Source organism: Uloborus diversus, chromosome 4 (assembly GCF_026930045.1).
Source record: "Uloborus diversus isolate 005 chromosome 4, Udiv.v.3.1, whole genome shotgun sequence".
NCBI lineage: Eukaryota > Metazoa > Arthropoda > Arachnida > Araneae > Uloboridae > Uloborus > Uloborus diversus.
Genome location: NC_072734.1, coordinates 32105087 through 32130449, shown reverse-complemented (window position 1 = coordinate 32130449; position 25363 = coordinate 32105087). Strand labels below are relative to the sequence as shown.

The following is a 25363-nucleotide window of genomic DNA, read 5'->3' as shown; positions in this document are numbered from 1 at the left end:
CACCGTCGTCATTAAAGGGGACTGGGCGACGTTAAATATGCTCGTGGTCTCAATGTCATCCAAGTAAAACGATACCTCTGGGGGTGCTAGCACCAGGTTGCTATTAGCTCCTGGTCTAGTCCTAAATTCTCATTAACTGTTCGATCCGGTGATGGTGCTGCCATCTATCGGTATAAAAAATAATGGAGGCAAGGCATTTAGTATGCAGTCCTCGACATAAATACAGTTGTAGTCAGTTGTGACTCGGAATCGAAATCGAAATCGAAAAAAATATATAATCTTTCATAGCTCTGTGTAGTCATGGGTGAGTGTTTGAAATTACAAGATATTTTTTGAATTATTCAAACAGTTATTAAATCTTGAATTATAGTAAAAGGGAAAAATTCAGAAGCCGCCGAAGGTAAATGTGGGCCCCTTTGTCATTTTGGTCTCCGGATCCCCTCCCCCTATAAAGTTTTCAAAACTTATACTACTGCGGTTCAGAGCAGGGCCCTTCCAAGGACCGCGCCCCTAGTTCGCAATCGGAACCCCCTTCCCCCTTCCACCGGGGGTTTCCCTTTACGAATATACAGTTTTTGTCGGATCTTTGTCAAATTTGGCACAGAAATTCTTTGATGCTTAGGAATTTTCATAGGGAATTTTTCGCCTAGGGGGTGGGGTGCAAAAACACCCCACGGAGGTTTTCCTTATGCAAATCCAGTTTACGTCGGATTTTTGCAAAATTTTGCATAGAGGTCGCTTGATAGTCAAGAATTCACATATAGAGCAGTTTTCGTTCGCAATCGATCTCCCAGGGGTTTCCTTTTATGAATCCAGTTTTCGTCAGATCCTTGCCAAATTTGGCACAGCCGTTCTTTGACGGTCAGGAATTGTCATAGGGGTTTCCGACTATCTATGAGGAAAAGGGGGAGGGTGCGAATACACCCCACGATGGGTTTTCCTTATGCAAATCCATTTTACGTCGGATTTTTGCAAAATTTTGCATAGAGGTCCCTTGATACTCAAGAATTCACATGTCGGGCAGTTTTCGTTCACAATCGAAAAATCCGCTCGAAATTCGCTTATTAATTGTCAAAAACAATGAAAAATAATAGTAATTATGAAGTTAACTTTGTAAATATAATTTAACTAACTAATTTGAAGGCTGAACTTAACCTATGTGAGTTACGATTTTAAACTGATGACTTGACCTGAAATGAAGGAAATTTTCGAAAACCAGCATCATTTGAAAAATTTAAAATGACAAAAATCCGCAAATGAATGTTTGCTTAAGTTCAGTTTTGAAATCAATTTGATAAATTTATTAATAAAACTAAACTTCATAATTACTATTAAATTTCAATGTTTCTGGCAAAAATTAAAAGAGGACGTATTTTAACTTTATAATTACGTTTTGTTTTTATTGTTTTCCGCAGCAATTAAAACACAACTACATCACTTTCGTCACACAAAAAGGTTACGGATCTGAATTTCAAAGCCTTCGCACGAAAAATTTCACCTCAAAAATGACGGCACACAGCGATGTTTCTCTTTTGTAATTCATAAACTACACAAATTCGGCTTTCTAGATCAATTAACAAAAAAGCTCTATTTTTCTCAATCAAGACCTGTTACCCTGTTTATCCACGCATTTGCTCGTTTGAGTAGAGCGGTTGCAATGCTATAAATGATAATAAACTGTGACGTTCCACATAAGGGATACTTCAAGGAAACCTTGACGAGTTTACACCTACTGGCGATCAATTGGTTTGCATTTCGGTTCGTGAGCACAATAGATGGCAGATACATCCCTAATTGAAATCCTTGCACAGTCATGACAACCGGCTCTGCAAACTAATAGATTGCAGGCGGAGGGCTGCTAGGGATTGCTCGTGTGTCTGAATTACGGAATGCAATAACTGGGAATAATAGTTCTCCTCAATGTAGTTAATATTTTACACTGATCTCTTATTAAACTGGGTTACTGCCTCTCTATTTATGGCTTTAATTGCGTGTAGAGGAATGTATATCAACCAATGATGTGTTTTAAATGTGGTTTGAGTTTACAACCTTAGTTGGTGTAAAGATTCAGTGAAGAGCTTTTGTAACACAGGCTGAAAAATAACTATTGAATAACTCCATTTTAACAGACCTATCAATTCTTATGCAAAGCAGTCTAAAATGACTTGAAATATGTTATGTAATGGCTTCATTGCATGAAATTTATGAAGAACACACACGCTTCTATGTAATGCGGTTAAGTTTTGAAGATTTCGGAAACAATATTTTTTAAAAACTTTTTGATTCAGTAACGGACGTGCTTATGAGATACGTCCGTTAATAACCAGGAAAAAAATGGTATTAAAGCTCTCTTACTTCTTAAGTAAGAGAAGAGTTTACTTTACAGCCTTTGAAAGTTATAGACTTTTTTTTCTGTAATTCTTTGTAAAGAGAGCACTGTCAATTCCTGGTACACATTGGAAACACGTTTGGAACACTTGAATTTAGAAGAGTACTCCAGTTGCCAGTTCACTAAAATCTGTTCTGAATGTGCTCCTTCGAAAGTAGCTAGAGTGAAATGTGCTCGGAATCCCTTCTGCTCAATATATTTGCTAAATTTAAACTTAGGAGGCCCTTTTCAAAATATATTACTAACACAGCTGTGTACTCATGAAAAATTATTGCCTTCTTTCGAACAAATACAATTTAAACAGCTTCCTTTAACTACCAGTCAATAGAATCCAAGGCCCGACTGACTAAAAGTAAGGCCCAAGGCCCACAATAATTTGGAGGCCCCCTGAAGGCTATTATTTTAAAAATGTGTGTGTATTTTTTGTATAGTTGTAATGCTATGCATAATTCCTGAAGTAATTTGGGGCTCCTTAGGAAAAAGGGCCCCAGGCCCAGGTCTAGTAGTCCTGTGCAATAATCAGGTCCTGATAGAATCTCTTATGACAATACTAAAAATTGTGTTGCAGTGAATTGCTATTGTCTGGTTTGCCGAATGCCTCCAAAAAGAATGACGTTCCTTGTTCGAAGACCATCTATTGCTCGTCAGAGGTTGACAGTTGCTCTGTGAGAGTAGTGTAAAATTAGTGGCAAAAACTTCTGCGATAATCAAAGGAGTGTTCCATAAGTGCTGAAAAATGTCCCAAAATATATGCTGCCATGCAAGTGATCTAAAAGAAATGACATGCATCAGTGTTTCAAGATGGTTCTTAAATGCGTTTCCAAAAGTGTTAAAACGTGTGCTTCACCAATTAAGTGTTCTAAAAGTGTTTTGAAAGTTTCTTCAAATTGTTCTTAAAAAGAGAATAAGCGTCAGTGTTCAAAAAGTTTTCAAAAATTATCTAACGATTCACAGTGAGTTCTGGAAGTTTATTTTATAGATAAAAACTAATTCACTAATTGTCTTGAGTATAAACCCTTGCAGTTACGCACTGATTTAACTTGAGATGGCGTATTGTTGGTGACGAAACTTTTGCTATTTGACTGGACAAAATAAGTTTTGACATTTAAGAATGGTTTTTCCTGCTAGAGCAATTCAATCAGCTAATTAAATCAGAACACTAAAATCAGCTTTTCTTATTGCATGCTTTTATCTTTTAATGCGCTTGCTTATTTGTCAGAGAAAAAACTTTAAAAAAAACCCTATTTTTCTTCTATACATTCAGTAAATAATTAAAATAGTCCCTGTTTCCGGAAAAAATCAAGTTATCCGAACGTTTGATTACTCAAATGTGGTCCGGCCCCCATTGGTTCTGACAATTTGAGTTCTACTGCATATGTATTCAATTTTATTTCACTTGTAAAATGTGAAGAATGTCTTTTTTACTGAATAAAGATTCTTAAATTTTTCCGAAACTACATCACAACTTCAAATCAAGACACTTGAAACCGATAGTCAGACATATGAAATATAAAACATCAGACGTCACTCACAGAAGAAGATTTATAAATATTCCATGTGAAATGGAAAACAAATCTAGACAAAATTGCCTTCTTGATTTTCAAAAGCAGCGACTATTTTAAACATTTATTTTATTTCATCCACGTATCCATTTCCTATTGATTATCTCTACAGAAGGCAGAAATTCCCCTTCTTCACTTTAAGAGGATCCATTTATGTTAGGAACACGTAGCTATTCTTTCACTACCTTCCTTTCAGAAGTAGGTTGAATCAATAACAATTCCAAATAAGTTCATTTAAACATAATAAGATATTCACGGGAGGATCTGGAAGAAGGCTTACTTTTAAAAGATTTCGTCCTAACATTTCGAATGTATCAAATGAAAATAAGTCCAGTGAATAAACCGATAGAAGAAGTTGCTATTTCTTAACGAAAATGTCTCAAGAGAGATTTGAAAACCAAAATCCTGGGGTTTTTTACACATTTTGGCATTTTTTCCTTGATATTTCTGTATACCGACTTCAAAAACCTAAGAAGTAGATCGAAAATTGATAGTTTCAAACTTCTCTTCTAAATTCTTTCTTATTTTGTTATTTTACTATTTCTATTTTAATGTTTTAGATTTAAAACGACAAATTTTCTTTAAAAACATATACCAAAAGAACTGTGTTAGTAAATGAAAGTTAAACTACTGGTAATACATGCACATTATCAGAGCCCAATTAAGATATCGGAAGGCCCTCGGCCAACTAGTTTTTCGTGGCCCTTCTGTTGTCAAACCGAATTAATTTAACAGAATTATTAAAACTTTCAATTTTAATAATTTTTATGGCCCCTAAAAAGCGGGGCCTTAGGCCATGATCTAGTTGGCCTATTCAGCAATCAGGCCCAGCACATGACGTGACACAAAAACCCATGCCCACCGTGTAGGTCTAAGTGCGATTCTACCAGGGCCGTAGAACCCTGTATGCAGGGTTGATCTGCTTCCAGAATGCCGTTCCGGAACTTCTTTTCTGGATAAAAAAAATTCTCTTTCACGTAAAATTGATCACGGCTCAGGATTAGGGGTTCCGGTACTGACAACTCTCTCCTATTTTAATGGTACAAGAATAATAACTAAAATGCAATGCATAACTAATAACAATAAAGGAATCACAAAATTGATGTAAAAACCATGCGAAACTCTTACTTAAGAGGATCAGTGTTAAGATACATTTAACATTAACCAAAAAAGCATCAAATTAAAGATCGATGTGCCCCCTAACTGCATTGGTTACACGACACTGTCTGTTCATGTCTAGTACTAAATTATCCAGAAGCTCTTGAGATAAGACTTGCCACTCATCAAGAAGTTTTATATGTATGGTACTCAATAGAGGATACGACCTTGTTGCCAGATATGTCCCTAAAGCATCTCACACATTCTGATGTGATTAAATCAGACGAGCACGCAGTTCAATTCACTAAATCCATTCTGCTGGTATCCTTCCTTTGTAGAAGCTCCTCAGCAGTAGAGGTCCTGCGAGGACTTGTCCGTCCACAAAAATCAAGTCTGAAGCAATGCCATTTCAGAGAAGATGCGGGTGTGAGAGAATAATTTCATTGCAGTAAAATTAATATACTTAATTAATTTTGATCTCCGGGATCACCTCTATGGCCTATTTCTCCGCTTATAGAGCGATGAAAATGTGTCTCCAATTTATTCCATATCAACTGACGCTGAGATTCATAGGCCAGAGTGAAATGACTCTTATCAGCAAACAGAACGTGACTCTATTGATGAGATGTCCAGTTCTGTTCTCGACAACGCTACTAAGTTTGAGAGTTATAAAAACACATGTTAGCACAAGGAACGCAGAACCACCAGTGTCGCTTCTTAAACGGAGCAATGGAACAGCTTGGTACACATTATAAGGTGCTTGGGGATGCTCTCGAGCGGTTCTTCTCAAAATATGTCTAAAAATTGCATCCTGAAGGTTGACAGAGTACGTTGTCTCTATTTCTCTGTTTAGGCCAAAGAAGGATCCTAAGACCAAAGTAGCCTACGTTTATGGTATGCATAAAATTTACAACATTGAAAATTACTATTCGCGTCAGGTGGAAAAACATTATTCTTTTGACTCTTCTGAAAGTGCCAATTATCACATTCTTTAGTTTAGCATGGTACGGACGATATTTTTGAATGAAAAAAAGAAAAACATGTGGTATTTAGTTTTGCACTACTTTCTGAAATACCCCAAGCAGTTCACTTTCATACACCGACAGTGTGTACAAATTTTTTTCTTTAATCCTAAATTTTCCTCTGACTTTTTACAGCTACTTACTTTTTCTCCTTCCCATCCTCTGTACTTTCATTAAACGTAAAACTCCTTGCACAAAAACAGGAACCATTTTTCATCCTTTCGTCTCGACTGAATTCCGTTAAGAAAAAGAAGCATCTCCTCTGATTTTAAATCAAGCAATTTCACTGACAAATTGCCGGGTTTTCTTTGGGGACATTTCCTAACTTTAATTAATCACGACAATTTACACGTGAAAGCACTTTTTGTGCCACAGTTTGTTTTGTTCTTAATACTTTATTTACTAATTTATTTATTTATTTTTGTAATGAAAAAGCTTCAGCATTTTGTCTGTTTTCAATGCCATGCAGCTTCATATCTGCTGTATTTTTATGTGAATAAATGTTTTAACATCTTATAACGTTCATTGCGTAATGTAATGACAAAATATTCATGTGTAATTTTAATTACTACAAAATAATCGTAAACTCAGAGAGAACGTCTTTTTTTTTTAGTGAGACAATTTCTTTTAACTATGTATCGGCAAATTTAAAAGAAACAAAAAATCTACGGTAGCAGATTTCATGCCGCTTCAGTTGCTCATACTTTATTCAACAATGCAGTTTCGGTTTTGACGAAAACAAGGAATGATAAAGATTACCCCCAACCTGATTATTACCCAGCATCAGTTTGAGATTATTGGACGAAGTTACAGAAAAAGCTAGAAAATGTGTGTTTACAGTCGTGACAAAAAAAAAGACATGATTTTCTGAAGTACATTGAACAATGCAGCTTTTCTGATCTTACTTATGATCTTTACGAATCTTTTTCACAATTCCTTTGTTAATCAGACATGATTTTATAAAAAATCTTGGCGATTGGGCTGAAAATTTTATGAATTTTTAATAGTGGTTATGGTCGCGACAAAATCGGTTACGGTCGTGACATGTGCAACATTTTTCATCATATATGCAGATAATACGTAAATGGCTACTTTAATTTTTGAACTCAAAAAAATGGATTTTAGAGCAAAAAAGTACTCAAATAAATTCATTAAACGATTAGATATAATCTCGAGTTGATTATTGTAGGCTGTGAAAGCTTTCAAATCACTTGATTTATGTTTTCCTATAAAACGTCTCCAGAAAACCCACACCTTCCAGTGTCTCTTTAAATATATTAGTACCAATAAATTCTCATCCTCATTTTCGGCTTGAGTGTTTGCTTGGAAAAAATTCTATAAATTCGCTTATTCGATCAATATTGTTAGTAACGGACATGTTATTGCTCTCACTACAAGCTATTTGTTTTAATGAACATGATGAAAACAATCACGCATCATTAATTTCGATTTTCGAAGGAATCAATGAAATAAAATAAAATAAAAAAGATCCCACCTGAATGTTCGTGTGGTGATCAACTAGTTTGAAAAAGTGTAAGTTCTGAGAACCGGGTATTGTTTTTAAGCCTTTCCAGCATTTTCCAGCATTTTCATTTTATATTTTATTTCTCTTGTAGGGACAAACAACACTTTGATGTTTCTTAATTTTTTCTTTCCATCATCAGCAAAATCGATTACATTTGTAACTGCAAAATTCCTGGTTCTCACATTATTCCACACAAATATTTTGCCAACACCTCCAATTACATCCACAGCTCTTTTGCCATGTTTTTTTTTTTTTTTTTTTTTTTTTTTTTTTTTTTTTTTTTGTTTTATAGTTAGCCTTATTGGGGACTCGTGTTCCTAATAAGACGAAATCTCTCTTTCTTTGCACAAACTGCTGAAAAACATACATTTTCACACGGAATTGTTCTTTTTTCATTTTTTTTTTTTTAAATGAGTTTTGTGTTGAATGTGCAAAAATTAACTGCATCATAAATGAGAGAGATACTAGGCTATGAACCTTACATTGGCCTTATTTGGTGCACTTACCTTACTTGTTTTACGTTTGCATCCATGCATGGTATTATTGTTCAATTAGTCTTTTTTCAAAAAAGTGAATTGCTGAGCTTAGCTACTGCCATATATTCAAATCCGACAAATTCAAATAAAGTAACTTTTGAATTACTAAGAGTTGTTATTTTTAGTCCTAGTTGACTCTTAACATATAAGCGTAAAACCTCCATTCAAAATTTACTTCAAAAATTCTCGCTTAAACAGTTGACATTAAAGCATAAATAAATGCTTGCATTTAACTTTTCTAGTCAATTTCGAAAGTTTCATTTTCTAAGTGGGGCAAACAAGCGTGATGAGATGCACAGCAATCCACATAAAAGATCGTTAAAAGCTTGAATGTAGTGAGTGGGAATGCCATTTAGAAGAAGATACTCGAGTGACATCCGAACTGCATTTATATAAAACCGTAGTTTATAAAATGGCTTCGCTGAATGCTAATTTATGTGCAGCTTATAAACTACCAGTCTCCATTAGGGCTTATAAAGAATTTTGCGTAAATATTTTAGAAGTTAAAAGTTCTTCAAAAAGTAATTCACAATTTTTTTTTTTTTTTTTTTTTTCATTTTAAAGCATGTTTAAAAAATGTCTTGAGAAATGCTTGAAGCACTCTTCTTTCAAGATGCTTAACTAAAATTACATGCGTAGCATTTTAAAGTATGCGATTTCTTTTCCTTTTTCGGGAGGGATTGAGTTACTTGCATAGATCAGAATTTAAATATGCTTTTGAAAGTTTCATCCAAGAGCCAATCGGCTTAAAACTTTAGACGTGTTAAGTAATTAGTAATCCAACGTTATGAAGCACAAAAATTAATTTCAGCACAAAGGTATTTATTCGTTATTTAGACGTGTTGTTAGTTTTTTTTTTTTTTTTTTTTTTTTTTCAATAGAGAATATATATGAAACAATAATGTGAAGTTTCGCGATGGTAACATCATTCAATTTCTGAAATAAATTTACACTAAAAAAAGTAAAATAAAAGTATTTTGAAAACAAAAATTAACCAACCTTTCCTCTATACATTAGATATAGAAGAAAGTTGAATCAGCGGGATACTTTGTACATACTTTGTACTATCCTCTCCGGAATGACCCAAATATAACCTACTCAAGTCCCTCCAAACACTCAACGCATCTTAAAACTGAAACCAAATCCTCGCGAGAAAGGAATAGATATATATCTTCAAGGAACACAAAACAATACTTCTCAACTTCGAAATAGGTACTCTATAGATTTTCGAGCGGTTGATATTACACCCATTTAAGTACTCTTTCTCTGGAATAAGCCGCCAAATGCGTTCGAATCCCACACACCAGGTCCCTTGGCATCAAAGCGAGAGGATATTCTGCATAATGCTTCCATTCGTCGCCATTAGAAATAGATACTGCACAGCTGACGTAAGAATGGGAACGGTTCTTCCCCCCACCCCCATATATATAAACACTCCACGCTCGCTATGTACTTAAATCTACCCACTACTCCTTTTAAAGTCTTCATTTTCAGAATGGAACAGCTGGAGAATCTCACAGTTAGCAAGGGGGTGGTGGATAAAGTAAGAATTCGAGGTCTGTTTCTGTAAACGCTGAAGGAACATTTATAGTTCTGTAATTTTCTGTTAAGCATTGCAACAGAATTTAAACAATATAATGGTTCAGTGAAATCGGGACGGTAAAATAACTTTGTTTAAAGTATCCGAACATATTCAGAGCCCTTGTTTAGAAAACTCATATTTAGAAGCATAAAAGTTATATTTTTGTACATTTTGTATTGAATTTGCACTAAATCAAAAATTTTAAAACGCAAAAAATTAAACTTGATGCTGAACTATAAAAGCTTAAAATTGGCAGTAAATTCCTAACATTAGTTTTGGTAATGTAATTTTTGTTTACCTTTAATAAGTTTTACGCAATCAAATGTTAACAAAGTCATGTATTTAAGTTATAGCATTTTTTCCCATCCTCTAGATTAAATGTTCCATCCATTAATCATTCAGCCTAATAGCATAATCCAAATATGTCTGATATTAGTAATCAAACAAATGAGGTAGTGAAATCTTTTAAAATACTAAAATGTTGAAAGACCAAAAAGGAAAGAGCCTTAAATAGTGTGGGGCAAAGTAAAATATTATTATACCTTTTTGAAAATGAACAAATTGGATTTTTTAAGCAATAACGATTGCTTATTGCTTTCATTTGACTGTTTTGATGTGCTATCATTTTATTTTCCCGCCAGCACCCTCTGCAGCACCACCGTCGACCGGCTCCGCACGATGCTGCTCCTCTAGAGAAAACCGTCTCCAGGTTGCGTCAATATCCTACACAGACGCGCATACACACACACACACACACACATACATGCACCTACACACACACATACATGCACCTACACACATATACAAACACATGCACACACTCAAACACATACACACACATACAGACACCCACACATACACATACACCTACCCCCAACTACCCACACACTCATGCCTGCGCACAGACACAAACACATATGCCTACACACATACACATCCCCCCACACACAAACACTCATACACACAACTACCCACACACTCATACCTGCACACAGACACAAACACACATGACTATACACATACACATACCCTCTACACACAAACACACATACCCCCACACCCCACACACACACGCCTACATACACACACACACACGTGATTGCGGAAAACATAATTTGAATTCCAGATGTCAAAATTCATATTAATTTTTATTTTCATTTATTTATTTATTTTTTTGAAAATTACACTACGTAAAGAAAGAACATTTCTTTTTTTTACATAAAATAACTTGCATTGGGCAGTAAATTTATACCTTCAAGAAGAGTGGACATTTTTCACTTCTTTTTTTTTTTTATGGGACAAGTAAAAAACGAAATGTGTTTTCCATTTGATTATCCAAACTATTTTTAATCAAACGAATGAGTAATTCAAACGGTGAAGGAAATGAATACGTATTTAGATAATAAAACAAATTTATTCAATAATTACTGTTTTAGAAAAATAAATGAGGTACTAAAATAGTGAATGAAAACGAAAATAAGTGAAGGACTGAATGAATAAGTGAATTATTAAATGAAGGAACGTAAATGAACAAGTTAATAAATGAATATGCAAGTGATTTAATAAATGATAGAATGATTAAGGGGCATTCCAAGGTATTTTTAAAATTATGTAGAGTCCGTAACGTGACCTTTTTTTGCCATAACTTTTTAATTTACCGTTTGATTTGCAAACTATTTTAATTTGAGCTGGTGTGTTGGTAGGAAAAGATCAAAATAAAATAATATGCTAATCAAACAGTAAACTAAAAAGTTATGGCAAAAAAGGTCACGTTACGGACTCTACATAAATGTCAAAAATACCTTGGAATGCCCCTTAAACGAAATGAATTATTTCACTTTGCCCTATCCACTATGCTCAGCATGCTCTTGACTAACTCTAGAAAAGATTCAAAATACAAATAATCTTAATATTACCTAAATAAATACTGCATCGCATATTAGAAGGTCTAAATTACTACCTTTAGTCGCTGAAGTTAATAGAATGTGCAAAGAAAATAACATGGAGCGAAGAAAAATTTTTATTTTCAAAACGTTTAATTTTTAGTTAAATGTTTTGAAATGTACGATTTTTCAAACTGGGCGTGGTCTTTATGACGTCACAAATGATGAACTTTGGCGCGCTACTCCAGTGGCGTGCTGAATGCTTACTTTTTGCTGTCTGCCGCATTTCCAGATTATGATAATTAAGAAGCGAATTAAATATTGTGCTGTACGCTTGCTATCAACCGTATCGTTGCCAGTACATGTGAGTAAAGAAGCGAATTAGATATTGCGCTCTGCGCTAACGACATCAGTGAATGCATTTCACCGCTTGTGATGTCATGTGCAGAAGCATAAAAAATAAATTTCAATCAGCGCACCGATTTAAGTAATTGTTAAAAAATATTAAACTTTGTCAAATTATATAAAAAATGGTCAAATCGTATGTTTTTAATCATGCTCTTTCAGAAAAAATGACTATTAAAATTTCGGAAACGACCCCATTTGGACAATAGACGGCTAAAACAGAATCAAAAACTTTTTCGTTTATAATTGTGTTCCGCAGTGGAGCTTTTGTCCTTAGTTTCTTCTTTTTTGATTTTTAAACAAACCCTGATAGAACTCCATTCGAGCAGATAAAAATGCAAAGCATATACTGATGATACCGTCAATAGTGTCGGACAAAGTGTCGACAGGTGGGAAAAGGGAATGTTAAGACACTGTGATTATTTAATAATATGGTTGCAGAAGTCTTAGACCACCTATCCCCGTTTTCCTCCCTTGAGGATTTGCTATATGCATTTTTAACACCATTGCTTGGCTGAGCAGCCTTCTCAAATGGATTTTAAAACGTAGACCTCAATTTCGTTGAAACGACTTTTAACGCCTAGACGCTTTACTTTAGATGTAATGCAACTTCTACTTGAGCTTAGCTTTTGGACATCAGTTATAAAAAGATACTTTTCCGCCATTTAACTTTTTTTTAGTACAGTGGAAACTTTTTATAGCCGAAATTTTTACCGAACCTCGTAAAATGACAAAAGTAATTCTCAGAAAGCAAAAACTTTTCCATCAAAAAAGTTCTCCCAAATTTCATAACCTTAAAAAAAAAAAGTACGAATAACATGACCAATACCTCCTACGAACAAAATTATCAATAAGGTTGAGCAATAATTATAAATCTCACACCTATTTTCTTTTAAATCCTCATTATTCGAACTTGTAACAAACATTATCGAACAAGGTGGTTAGAATTTAAGAATTAGTACCGAATAAATATTCTTCGAGGTGGAATATCAACATCCGTCTTGCGCGCGAAAATAGAATTTACGGTCTTGCAAAGTGAAAATTGTTGGCAACGAAACATCATTCCCCAAGATCCTATCTTTCCTAAGATGTTAGTAGCGCAAGTTTAACATCCACTGAAATAGGTTTTAGTTACACGCAGAAACCATTAAACTGTTTTGAAGCACCTGGACACTATTTTACTATGCTATAGCAGCAGATTTATGACCTGGAAGATTTTAGGAAGACGTGAGCATTTTTGCTTAATAAACTGAAAAGAAGACTCATTAGATTGTATAAAAGATTCAAAAGTTTTTGAAGAAAGCCTTTAAAGTTCTTGTTTATCAGAAAAGTTTACGGGTAGTTTTTATCTTGTTAAACTCATATATTCATTACGTAAGACATCATTTTTTAAGGTATCTGAACATGGTCGAGCCCTATTTTAGAAAAGCTGTGTTTAGAGTCATTGTAACTACTTTTTTTTTTTTTTTTTTGATGTAGTTTTGGAAAAACAAATAATTACCACCTTTTTAATAATGCTTAGAAATGTTTATTACCACTTGCAAGAGTAAAAGAACTGATGCCTCTTTGAAAACAATTTTTTTTTTCCAAACCTAAAAATTAAAGCTTTTTTTTTCCAAACCTAAAAATTGAAGGGGTTTTTTTTTCCATACCTGAAAATTGAAGGGGTTTTTTTTTTTTTTTTTGAACTTTAAGAAGTAAAAATAGTAATCTCAAGTTTCGAGTTCGAGGTTCTTTGCAGGATAAAGTGCAGATAATTCCTACTTATATTGAAAAACTCCCTTTCAGACTCAAATTTTTGTCATTAAATTTATTCATATAAAGTGTCCCAAATTTTTATCTTTCAATGTTGGCAGCCATAAAACAGTAAAAGAGTGCAGCGCCTCTTGTAGAAGTTGGTTTGCAGCGCCAGCAGAGTACAACTCAACTCGACTCGCCAGTGTTGACGTTTTAAAAAGCCTGCACGCGGCAGTCGGCAGCTCGTCATTTTTCTCTTACTTGTCATGCTGTAGTTTTACCTTTGAATGTCTTTTACTTGTTTTTAGTTCTTTACAATGCTCGTACTTGTTAAGTGTTTTTAAGATATTAAATTGGTTCTTGTTAAACAAATGCTATATGCTCCTTTTTCCGACTCTGCATCTGGTGACCCTTTTTCCAACTCTGCAAGAGTAAACGTAGAAGAAAACCCAAGTTGTAGTAGAAAATTAAGTAGTGTAGAAAATCTTGTCTGTAGTAGTAGAAAAACAAAGGAATAGTAAAAAAACAAAGAGTAGTAGAAAACCCAAGTAGAATTTAAAAAACTAGGTATAGTGCAAAATATTGTGTTTGTTGAAAAACCGAGGAACAGTAGAAAAGGGGCGGTAGCTAAACCAAGGAGTAGTAGAAGAAAACTAAATAGGGCAGAAAATGTTGGGTTTGTACTTGTAGAAAAAACAAGGGGTCTTTGAAAAAACGAGTAGTAGTACAAAACTAAGTAGAATAGAAAAGGTTAGGTTTGTAGTTCTAAAAAAACCACGCAGTAGAAAGTAGTAGAAGTTGAAAAAACATGTAGTTATAATAAACCTGAAAGTCACTCTGTCTGGATGTCTGGATATCCGGAGGATGTCTGGATGTTTGGATCTCTGTGACGCGCATAGCGTCTAGACCGTTTGGCCGATTTTCATGAAATCTGGCACAAAGTTAGTTTGTAGCATGGGGGTGTGCACTAGGGTGAATCGAAAAAAATGAAATTTCGAATCTTAATTTGGAATACCTACCAAAAGCTGTGCATGAGTAAGAACAATACACATGTAAAATATTATCAAGTTTGAGCAACTCCTTAAGGGTCCTACCAAGGCTTGAATTTCTCCAAAAATAGGAAAAAAGGTCAATTTTCCAAAATTTTTATGAAAATAATAAGGTTCAAAATTTTTGTTCGAATACCATTAAAATGTTTCCTTTTAACACGCTTTTCATGTATCTTCAAAATTATTTACATTCTTAGTAGTATTAGGTTCGCACACAAGTTCGTAAAATTTCGTGAAATTTCCAAAAACTGACTTTTTTTTATCTTTTTTGCACATTGCAATATTTTTTCTTTTAAAGTCCTTTTTTTTTTTTTTTTTTTTTTTGCAATGACTGAGCAGAATGCACTTTTAAATGGAAATGAAATTATACTTCATCTTCATTACATTAACAGCCCAGAACCTACGACAAGGAGCGTAATTGCTTCAAACTGGACCAGTAGTAAATTGTCGCACCTGTCTAGCAATTTACCTATTGGTCTTGCAAAAATTCACATGGACCAGCAGTTTCACCATCAAGTAATGTGAACAGGCGACGCAAAGGCTGCTTGCATGCAGTTTTCAGATTAACCATGGGACAGGATGTCCAATTTTATTCTCTATGGCCGCAATTGCACCGTTCTTTTTTCTGGTATTCGTGACCGTGCTATCACAGCAAAAGCTAAAAGATCCTTAAGGCTTAAACAAATTTTCAGTTCAAAAATCACATTGCTGTCGCGACATGTTTTCCCGTTCCAGAAGTTGGCGTCACATGACCCAAATAAAACGAATTGGATTTTTCAACCATGGATTCCTCGCTTATGGTTCTTCTCCAACCTATGGGATCTGTGTCCAACCATTTCTTTTTGTCATAGTTTTGTCTTTTCGGCTATCGAAAAATGTACTTTTCAAACCTTTGCAGGTTTTGAAGAGAAGCACTTACTTCACCTGTGACACTTCCTGTCGCTGTCTTCGAATTTTATTCCTATCAACGACTTTAGAGCGATAATTTTTTGACACAGTACCAAAATCCTGTAATATTCTTGAAGCAATTGCTGCAGCACATCGCACATCTGTCAGAAATGCCGTACTAGTAGCACTCTCTTGATAGCGTTGGCAGAGAAAGCCTCATTTGTTCCACTTTTAAAGTGACATCAAAAGATGTTGATGGCTCTGTTGGCGGGAGTATAGCCGTTGCAAATTTTTCTTCTTCTGGAATTGAAACAATACTTTGCTGTTCCTGATCAGTGTTGTTACAGCATTTCGTTACGTAAATGAAAATCTGAAAAAATTATTGATCCTGTCATTGAACGAAATGCCTATTTTTGCCACATGGAAAAAAATTCTTTTAACAATGATCACTGATGAACGAAAGTACATCATAGAACTGGCATTGCGAAGATTTTGAAGGCCACACAAGTGGCTTCTGTTCATGAAGAAATAAGAGAATTCTATAATTCAAAGATTAACTTTAATGCATCAGACTACTATGATGTTATCAACCGGCAAGAATGTGCAATAACTGCCACCCCGCTCTCCTATTATAGCTAGCATATCTAATTAAAATATACAACAATAGATTGAAAATACCAACGCCGATTTTGCGTTCGTTTAGTTCCCCTGTCACATGCAGGTGGTGGAACCCTGTGCTAATATGGTGACAGAAGCTTTTTTGTTTGTCAACCGGCAAGAGATGGCTTCATATGAGCAAAAATCTAACCTCGAAGTATCGTGTCATAGTTTAAATCAAAAAATTATTTCAAAGAGGTTTCATGAACGGATGTGACGAACTGACTATTTTATGTGGCTTTAACTAACTGATACTTTTCAAGTCCCTCATTTTGTGAAATATTGATGTTTATATGTCAGAGCGACTGTGTGTGAGTAAATATACATTCTTTATAACCAATGCACTTCTCTCTATGTTTTTTTAGTTAATACAACTAAATCATTTTGATAGTTTACTTCTAATATAAAATGTATAATACATTTATACTTAATACATGTGGCTCGGCAGATGGAAAAGGTAGAATGGAACTCGAAATGAAGCCATTTCTTTTTAGTGGGTTCTGGGCTGTTAATGTAATAAAATTTAACTTCACTTCCGTTTAAAACTGCATTCTGTACAGGCGTTGTAAAAAAGAAAACTGGACATTAAAAGAAGAAATATTGCAATGTGCAAAAAAGCTTAAAAACAGTCAGTTTTTGGTTAATTTCACGAAACTTAACGGCTTATGTGCGAGCTTAATGGTGCAAAGACTGCAAATAATTGGGAAGATACATGAAAAGAGTGTTCAAAGGAAGCATTTTAACCGTATTATAACAAAAATTTTAAACACTTGAATTTTCATTAAAATTTTCGAAAATTGACCTTTTTTTTCTATTTTTGAAAAAATTCAAACCTTGGTAGGACTCTCAAAGAGTTGTTCAAACTTGATAATATTTTACACGTGTGTTGTACCTACACATGCACAGCTTTTGGCAGGTATTCCAAATTAAGATTCAAAATTTGGTTTTTCTTCGATCCACCCTACTGTGCACCTCGAAGCGATTTTTCGAAAATTCGATGTGGTTCTTTTTCTATTCCAATTTTAAGAACAAAACTATGATAAGATGGACGAGTAAATTACGAAATTATCATAACGTGGAACCGTAATATGGGCACAAGCCAATTGGTGAGATACGAAATTCTCATAACGTGGATCCATAGCATGGGTATAAGCCAATTGGCGAGAAAATTCACCATACATTATTTGTAAATATACCGGCAAACCAAAAGACCTTTTAATTTTTCTATTACGGGCAAAGTCGTGCGGGGTACCACTAGTTTTCAATATATTTTATCACACACACGAATAAAAATGTAATGCCACATACCAAATGCTCGTTTTTAACGATGGTATGAACTCCTGAAAATAAAATCGTAGTTAAGTGTTGATTCACCAGGCTACCCTAAACATAATTATATTTTCCAAACAAACGGATGTCGTTCATAACAAATAAACAATTCGAACGCCCGCATTTTCCATAATCAAAATTTTATTTACTCCCGAAATCGATTAGCGATACGCATAATGACAAGACTTTAATCAGATCAGAAAAGAAGTAAATTTCAAAACTCGATGCAGGGGTATTTGCAGGAAGCGTCGTTAGGAGTTTATGGATTTAGTCGAAGGTTCTATCTTTTAATGCTTGGGAAAACAGTTTAATGTGCCCTATCATCGTAAATCATGGAGCTCTCATTTTTCTTCATTAAAAATATCAACCACTGCTGCTGCCCAAAGGATTACATGAGGAATGATAGCAGCTGGGAATAATTGTCAAAAAGGAAAAATGAATGTTCCTCACATAAACTTCCAAGTAGAAGATTTCCTAAGCAGTTAGATAATAAGAAAAAAAAAGAACGAAGGTTTATTTAATGCTTCAATAACAGTCTATTTAATAGCTTCACTTGCAGAGTTTTTTCAATTAAAGGTTACGGAAAATGCAAAAAATATTAAGAAAATAACTTAAAAGTTACCAAGTCTTTTTTTTCTTGAAATTTTTATTTGTTTATGATTTAACATTTTTTATATTAGAACAATATTTTGTATTTAAAAAATTCATGTGGCTCTTAAAGTAAGAGGAAAAACGTTTTTTATATCACTAACTAGAAAATCTTTCGCCAAGGCATGACGGGTGAAAATTGCTTCTACATTATTGAACGAAGCACGTGCCTGTTTGGTGATATTGTGATAGTTGAACTTTTAACCCTAACTCCTGTGGATGAACCCTTAACACCGATAGATAGCGTTCATTGTTGATCACTTTTTCGTTTCTTCATTCCCTTGAAATGAGTCTTACCAGTAAAACAGTTGAGTTACGGATCTAGTTCAGCTTTGCCACAATAAAGCCTTTCCCTGCATGACAAGCATTACCAAAACATATTATCAAATTATCATGCCGTGGCGCGAGTTTCATTGTTGAGGACGTCAGGAGCGTTATTCGATCATTGGCTATTATATGTATATGAGGATACTAAGACAAATAAATACCTTTGTACTGAACAGTAATGTAACGTAAAGTAACAACGTCTGAAACGCACAAATTCGCAATTTACTGCATTTGTAAATTGCGAATTTGTGCTTTTTAGACGTTGTTACTTCACGTTACTTTAATGAGGATACTAATTCAAATTATTCTACTGATCAACTTTTCCAAACGTTGTCAATCTGTTCTAGCTCAATATGAATAACAGGTTAAGAGCTCAGTTAGTCTCAAGTGGGTTCTCTACTGGACTAAGTTGCCTTATTTTAGAAGGTTGGTGATTTCGTTTCTTTTATGTTCGTGTTTTAAGACTTCTAGGAGAAGGTTGCATCTTTTTGGGGCCTTTTCACCTGCGGGACAGAAAGAACCTTCTGAAGTAGAGTCTGGCCCTCCCCCTGATGAAATATCACTCCTCGCTTCCCGTACTTTTATTGGTATTGGTTGGAGAACGAGTTTGTTTTCCAAGCAACAAATTTCTTTTTGTTCCCTCCCCCATGCTTCATTTCTTAATTTATGTTGAAAATAACACTAAGAATAATAAATTATCAGCGACAAAGAAAAAGTTCCTCTATTGTTTGAGCCACTCACAAGGACGGATCCAGAGAGTATTCAATGAAGGGGCGATTGGTTTCAGATTTCCCGAAATTCCGCCCCGTAGCATCATAGAAGATCGTCTTTTTTTTTTTTTTTTTGTAACTTCCATTTCTAAGAAATTTCTGAGGAGTATATTGAACCCTATCCCAAATCTCAACGTCATCAAAGGTGTCCTACATTTGGCTTTTTGGACTTCAGTTTAAAAAAACTTTCCCGGGTCATATCATCTAAAATTGTCTACAATTGTGTTTTTGGAACTTAAAAAAAGTCCTGTACAAAGTTCCAATCCCTTTCTCTAAGGCTACAATTGCGCTTTCAAGACTACAATTTTGAAAAATTTATCCGAGGTAGAGTCCTTTATTTCGTAACATTATTGAATATCGTCCAAAATTACGTTTTTGAAACTTCAGTATCGAAAATATGCCGATGGAAAATCCGTGCATCTCGGCTCAGGGAGGGGGTGATCGCAACCCTGTATCCGTCCTTTGTAGCTCAAGCGAAGATAAAGGTGAAAAAACATCCAACTCATCAATGAAGGTAAGGTGCAAAGGAAAGAAAATATACACAAGAGTTTGGTGAAAAAAATGCTTTTAAGAACGCTTGCAAACTAATGACTTGTATCATTTCAAAAGTTTCAAAAACCAATAACGGACAAATCTTTGCTTGTTTAAATTGATAAAATGAATTTCACACTTATGATTACAATGATTCATTTTTGGTTTTGGCAACGATTGAAAAGCTTGTCCACCCATCGAACTACAATATTAACCTTATATGAAGCACTTAGAACTAAAGTGGATCAGAACCATTTGGACTTGATCCACTTAAGCTTTGAGCGTTGTAGATTTTGGCAATGAAAGGTTGGGTTCTTAAATGAGTTTTTCAGAGCCATAGTGGATTACGCTGAAATGGACTTGATCTACTTTTGCTCTGAATGCCTCATGATTCCACCCGCCAACGACGCAGAGCAAGTAAAATAAAAGCTAGTAATTGTTTTCTATCGTTAATAAATATTTCTGCAGTTAAAATAAATTTGTTTCCCCCACAACAAACTTGTTTGCGCCCCCCCCCCCCCTCCTTGTTCCGTTCTTAATTTTCTATTGAAAACAACAACACGAAGAATGAATAAGTTAACGGCCACAAAAGAAATTTCTTCCAATGTGAGGATCAGCAAAACGAAGGCAAAAAACAAAAATGCTTAACTAATTTACCAACGAAGGCAAATCTCACAATACCGATTTGTTCTCTTGCATATTAGAAATCTAATTCAGTTTCCATTTTCCGATGCAAGAACGGGAAATGCATAGAAAATTAAGTTTCCAGTCTAAGTCGAGATTAGCATTTTGATTGAAGTGCAAAGCTGCGAAACGTGAGTCGCAGCAAATATTTTTGCCCTCGGCCACCAGGGAGCGCTTCTTAAACTCATTTAAAAATCTGCATTGATAACTCCACTTTCTCAAAAGTTTTGGAACACTGCCACCGGCTAAATTGCTATTCATAACCGAAATTTGTCGTTGAGCTGAGAAAGATTTTCCGAAACTCTGTGCATAACAGACCCAAAATGAATTTGTATTCCAAACAAGATGGTCTTTTTAGGATTCAGAAAACAATGATGGAGTGAATAGCAAATGTGGGATTTAAAAAGTTGTTTCAGCTGGAGCCCTTTATTATCGTAGCTATTATACTGCTTCCGTGACAAATGTTCTTTTCGTTGGCTAATATAATCGCTTATGTTCCCAGATTGCTTAACACTGACAATTTCTGAATTATAAAGTTGAAGCTGCCTTTGCATTTTAATAAAATTAAACAATTTATGAATATGATTTTTAATAAATTTTGATAGCAAAGTTGAGTACTAAATACAGTTAAAATCTAAGAATGTAACATTTAAGTATGGGAACGGTCTTTCCATTCCCTATTTTAAATTGACATTTAATAAGCAGTAAGTTACCGCCCTTCAGCCAGAGATAAGGCAGAACTACGTGCAATATACCAACTGCCCATCCAGAGACAAAGTTTCGCGCTTGTTATGGACTCATCAAGCTGGAACAGTCAAGGCAGATGTATTCTCATAGCAGCTGAGAAATTACCTTCAAACTTTTGACTGAAATCAATTTAGCGAGTGTCCGCAAGTAATGGCGCAGTTCAACTCGTAAGATGAACTTGAAACATTTTTAAATCTGAGCACTTTATTCAACTTCTCTAGAAAATTTTGTGCATTAGAATTTCCATCGGATTGGCTGTACTGAGAGCTTCTCACACCTATGTAGAACATGCCCGTATTCTGACAGTAACAACTTTTATTTCAACAACGGTTTCCACCTTTTTTTTTTTTTTTTTTTTTTGAGCTATTACGATTGCTTATTGTCCTCACTTGACCGTCTTTGATGTCCGGTTCCTTTTCGGCTTGAACCAGGGGTCTCTGTAGCACCACCGCCCACCGGCTCCTCTGGTCCTGAGTTGTCCACTTCTCCTGGTCGGAGGCGTCCATGTCCTACACACACGCATGCTCATACACTCACACACATACACGACTTCACACACATACACTCACACACGCCTACTTGCTTACACACAGGTCTACGCACAAACACAAGCCTACACACACACACACACACAACTATGCACACGTAACCGCTCAGGAGGAGGGACAGGAGCCCTTTCTAGAAACAATAATTCCAATGAGTAGGGTCCTGTTGTAGTTCGTGATTGCGAAAGCCATAATTTGAATTCAAAATTTCAGAATTCAAATTAATTTTCTTTTTTTTTTTGGTAAGTTATCTGTTACGTCTGTATATTGTTGGTTGGTTAAAAGCATCCGTGACGTTTCAGATTTCTAAAAATTTCTCACCCCTCTAGGCATAGACATAAATTAATTCAGAAATGTGACCAGTTATATGAATTTTGGACTTAATTTAATCCTCACCTTTTAATAAAATGCTTCAAATGTTTAGTTTCTTATGCATTTTAGTAAATATTGTCAATAAAGTTTGTTTTGGGTCGAAACGAACTCTATTTTTACCTTTCCAGTCTTGAGCAAGAAAAAAGAAAAAGCTTCTGCTCTTTTCAAGTTTTTTTTTTTTTTTTTTTTTTTTTTTCCCTCCGTTAAAGAAAATTTTGCATCAAAAATTTTCAAAGCTTTCAATCGAAATACTCCATATTCCGAACAGAAAAGAAAATTTCGGTCGCGTTAACAAATTATTTAAAAAAAAAAAAACGAAAAAAAATGACAGGCTTTTCTTCCTCTGTATTTACAGGACGAGTCAATAGTAAGATTGATTTTCATTTTCCAACGGTATTTTTCTCCATAAATTCTGAGATATACCGAATGATTAAAAAAATTGAAAGAAACTTTTCCCTTTGCCATTTATATTTTTCTATTTTACGCTGTTTTATAAAACTTTTATTTATTTCTGATTTTTTTTTCATTTGCTTATATTTTTATTTTTTAATGTTCTGCTCATCATTTTTTTTCATCAATTTTCTATTCAATATTTTATTTTGTTTGCGTAAGGGATGCATTTTTCATGTCAGAAATGAGCAAAAAGTTATCATCTTAATTCAAAAGTTCTAAAAAAATGAGGCGTTTCCAGCAGGAAAAAGAAGGTATCGATTTTAGAATTTATTTGAATGAATTACAAAGAGAAAGCGAAGATTTCAAGGATTCCTTTTCTTAAAATGTGATTAACTTATCGTTAATCTGAATTCAGAAAGATTTGAAACGTTACAGTTAAAACAAGATGGATTGTATTTATTTTATTACATCGGAGCAGTTCAACGTGAAATACTTTTTAGATTACTTAGCAATAATACTTCAAAAGAGAAGAAAGCAGTCTAAATTTTAAAAAACCCTGCTAGCAGAAAAATAGTAGTATACAGTGTTGTGTGTATTTTTTACGAATGTAACACAAATTCTATTCGCAACTCCAACGAACTGTAGGGAGCACGGTAGCCACTTTCTAATGGCGAACGAAAAAGGTAAAACAAACGCACGTGGTAACGAAGAAAATGCTAATAAGCCTAGTAAATTTTGTTCGTATGCATGGTTTCTTCGCTTTATTCTTTTTAAATTAATTTTCAAAGTCTTGTTGATATTCTAGCCCACGTAGAAAGAAATGAGAATTCAAGAAGCATTACTAAACGTCTAATATTAAAGCAAACAACGTAGTTCGTAGTTCTAAGCAGCCATTTCCATGATGTTGAATTCGATATTTATCAATTATTGATAAAACTAAATAATAATTGTGGCCTGACAAGAATAACAATTAATGCTAAGAAATTTAATATGACAATACGAATTATTATCAAAAGAAGATACTTCTTTGGCTTGCTTGTCTAGCCCTTATTGTTTTGCATTTGTGGCTGAGTTATTTCTCTCAAATTCCCGAAACGATTAATTTAAAAAAATTTCTGTTTCGATGTTTCTAATTTCTGAGTTATGATTTAATTATGTCATGCTGTGCAAATCATCAACAAAATTCTCACGGATATATGGTGGTAGTTTTCTTTTCAGTTGATCTACAATTATTTCTTTTTACTTATCGAATTCTGTAATCATTCTACCGTTTTATTCCACTCATGATGATAAAAATTAAAAATGGTTTAACTAAAAACGCGGAATCTCGCCAAGGGTATTTGCTCGCACAATACTAAAACTATAACCCTAAACAAATTTGGCGAAACCTTTCAGTTGTGAATAAAAGGAATAAAGTAAATTCTTTCTCGCTGTTAAACATTTTTCATTTTGTTCTACGATAATATATTCAAGTTTGCATACTGTCCATTCCAACTAAATGCTGCTGTAAAATATGGTTAGTTAAATTAATTTAAGATTAAAAAAAAACCATATTCTTACAAATTCACACAAAACAATAAAAAAATTTATCTGGTATAACGTTATCCAAGTTTGTTAATCCAGAGTTTTCTTGTGTTAGCGCTTTTACCGTTTCTCAATCAACTCACGTTTTCGAAGGAAATAAGGAAAACTAACATTATTTTGAGAAGCTCGAGAATACTACTAAGGGACGAAACAATTTCTGTAGCTGAAAGCAATCTAAGACACATCAATTGCGTTAATAAATACTCAGAACAAACTGCCTGTGTTTACGTCAACAGCTATACATTATACAATAATTTAGATAGCCAGTGTAGCGCTGGATACTATTTGACGAGGATCGGGATTATAAGGGAAATGTTTGACTTTATTTAAGAATAGTTGACCTCACTCGAATTGGATTTTTTGAGAATTACCCAAACTAACTTCTTTAGAACTCCTGAACGTTTTCGTGATTTATTTGATGTGATTTTTTGGGCGTCTTCCCAGTTTCGCCGATATTTCATTTCCCCCTGATTTTCAGTTTTAATCATACCTTTTGATACAGTTAAAGGGGCAGGCAATTTGAAATGTCAGCGAAATTAGAGACAAACCATTTTTTGGTAACTATTTAAACTTTGCCTGTGTTGACCGTTAATTTGAATCGATTGAAAGAAACTACATCAACGCGAGCGAAGCTGCGGGTAAAAGCTAGTACTTAATATTTCTGGTGAATCGCCAGTAAAATTCTACATTCTTCAATTTCGGTGTTTTACAGTAACATATATGTACTGCATACACATGATTTCAAAAAAGTAATTGGCAGAAATATTTCGTTGTAAATAAATGAAAAAACATAAATAACGATCCAAATAATCCTGTTTTTTTTTTTTTTTTCCAATGAGGAAAAAAATAATGGCAGTACTTCACAAAGGTGCATATACAAAACGTAGTCAGACAAGGGGGGCAAATTTCGTATTCAGTTGTTTAATACTGGTTTGGGAGGGGGTGATAGTGCTAAGCGAGCAGTGCCAGATGTTTAATTTTTCTGTTATTTTTATATTTCTGTGGCAAATGTTGAAACTGATGCCCTTACTAGTGATGGGCATTATCAAGACCTTTCGATAATCAAGATCTTTCCAAATCAAGAACTTGAGCGATTGATA

General features: G+C 34.4%; 1 pseudogene; it reads left to right on the top strand.

The window, feature by feature from the left end:
* The first annotated feature begins 300 nt into the window (after nucleotides 1-300).
* Nucleotides 301-25363, top strand: part of LOC129220013 (uncharacterized) — a 97182-nt pseudogene continuing 72119 nt past the window's right edge.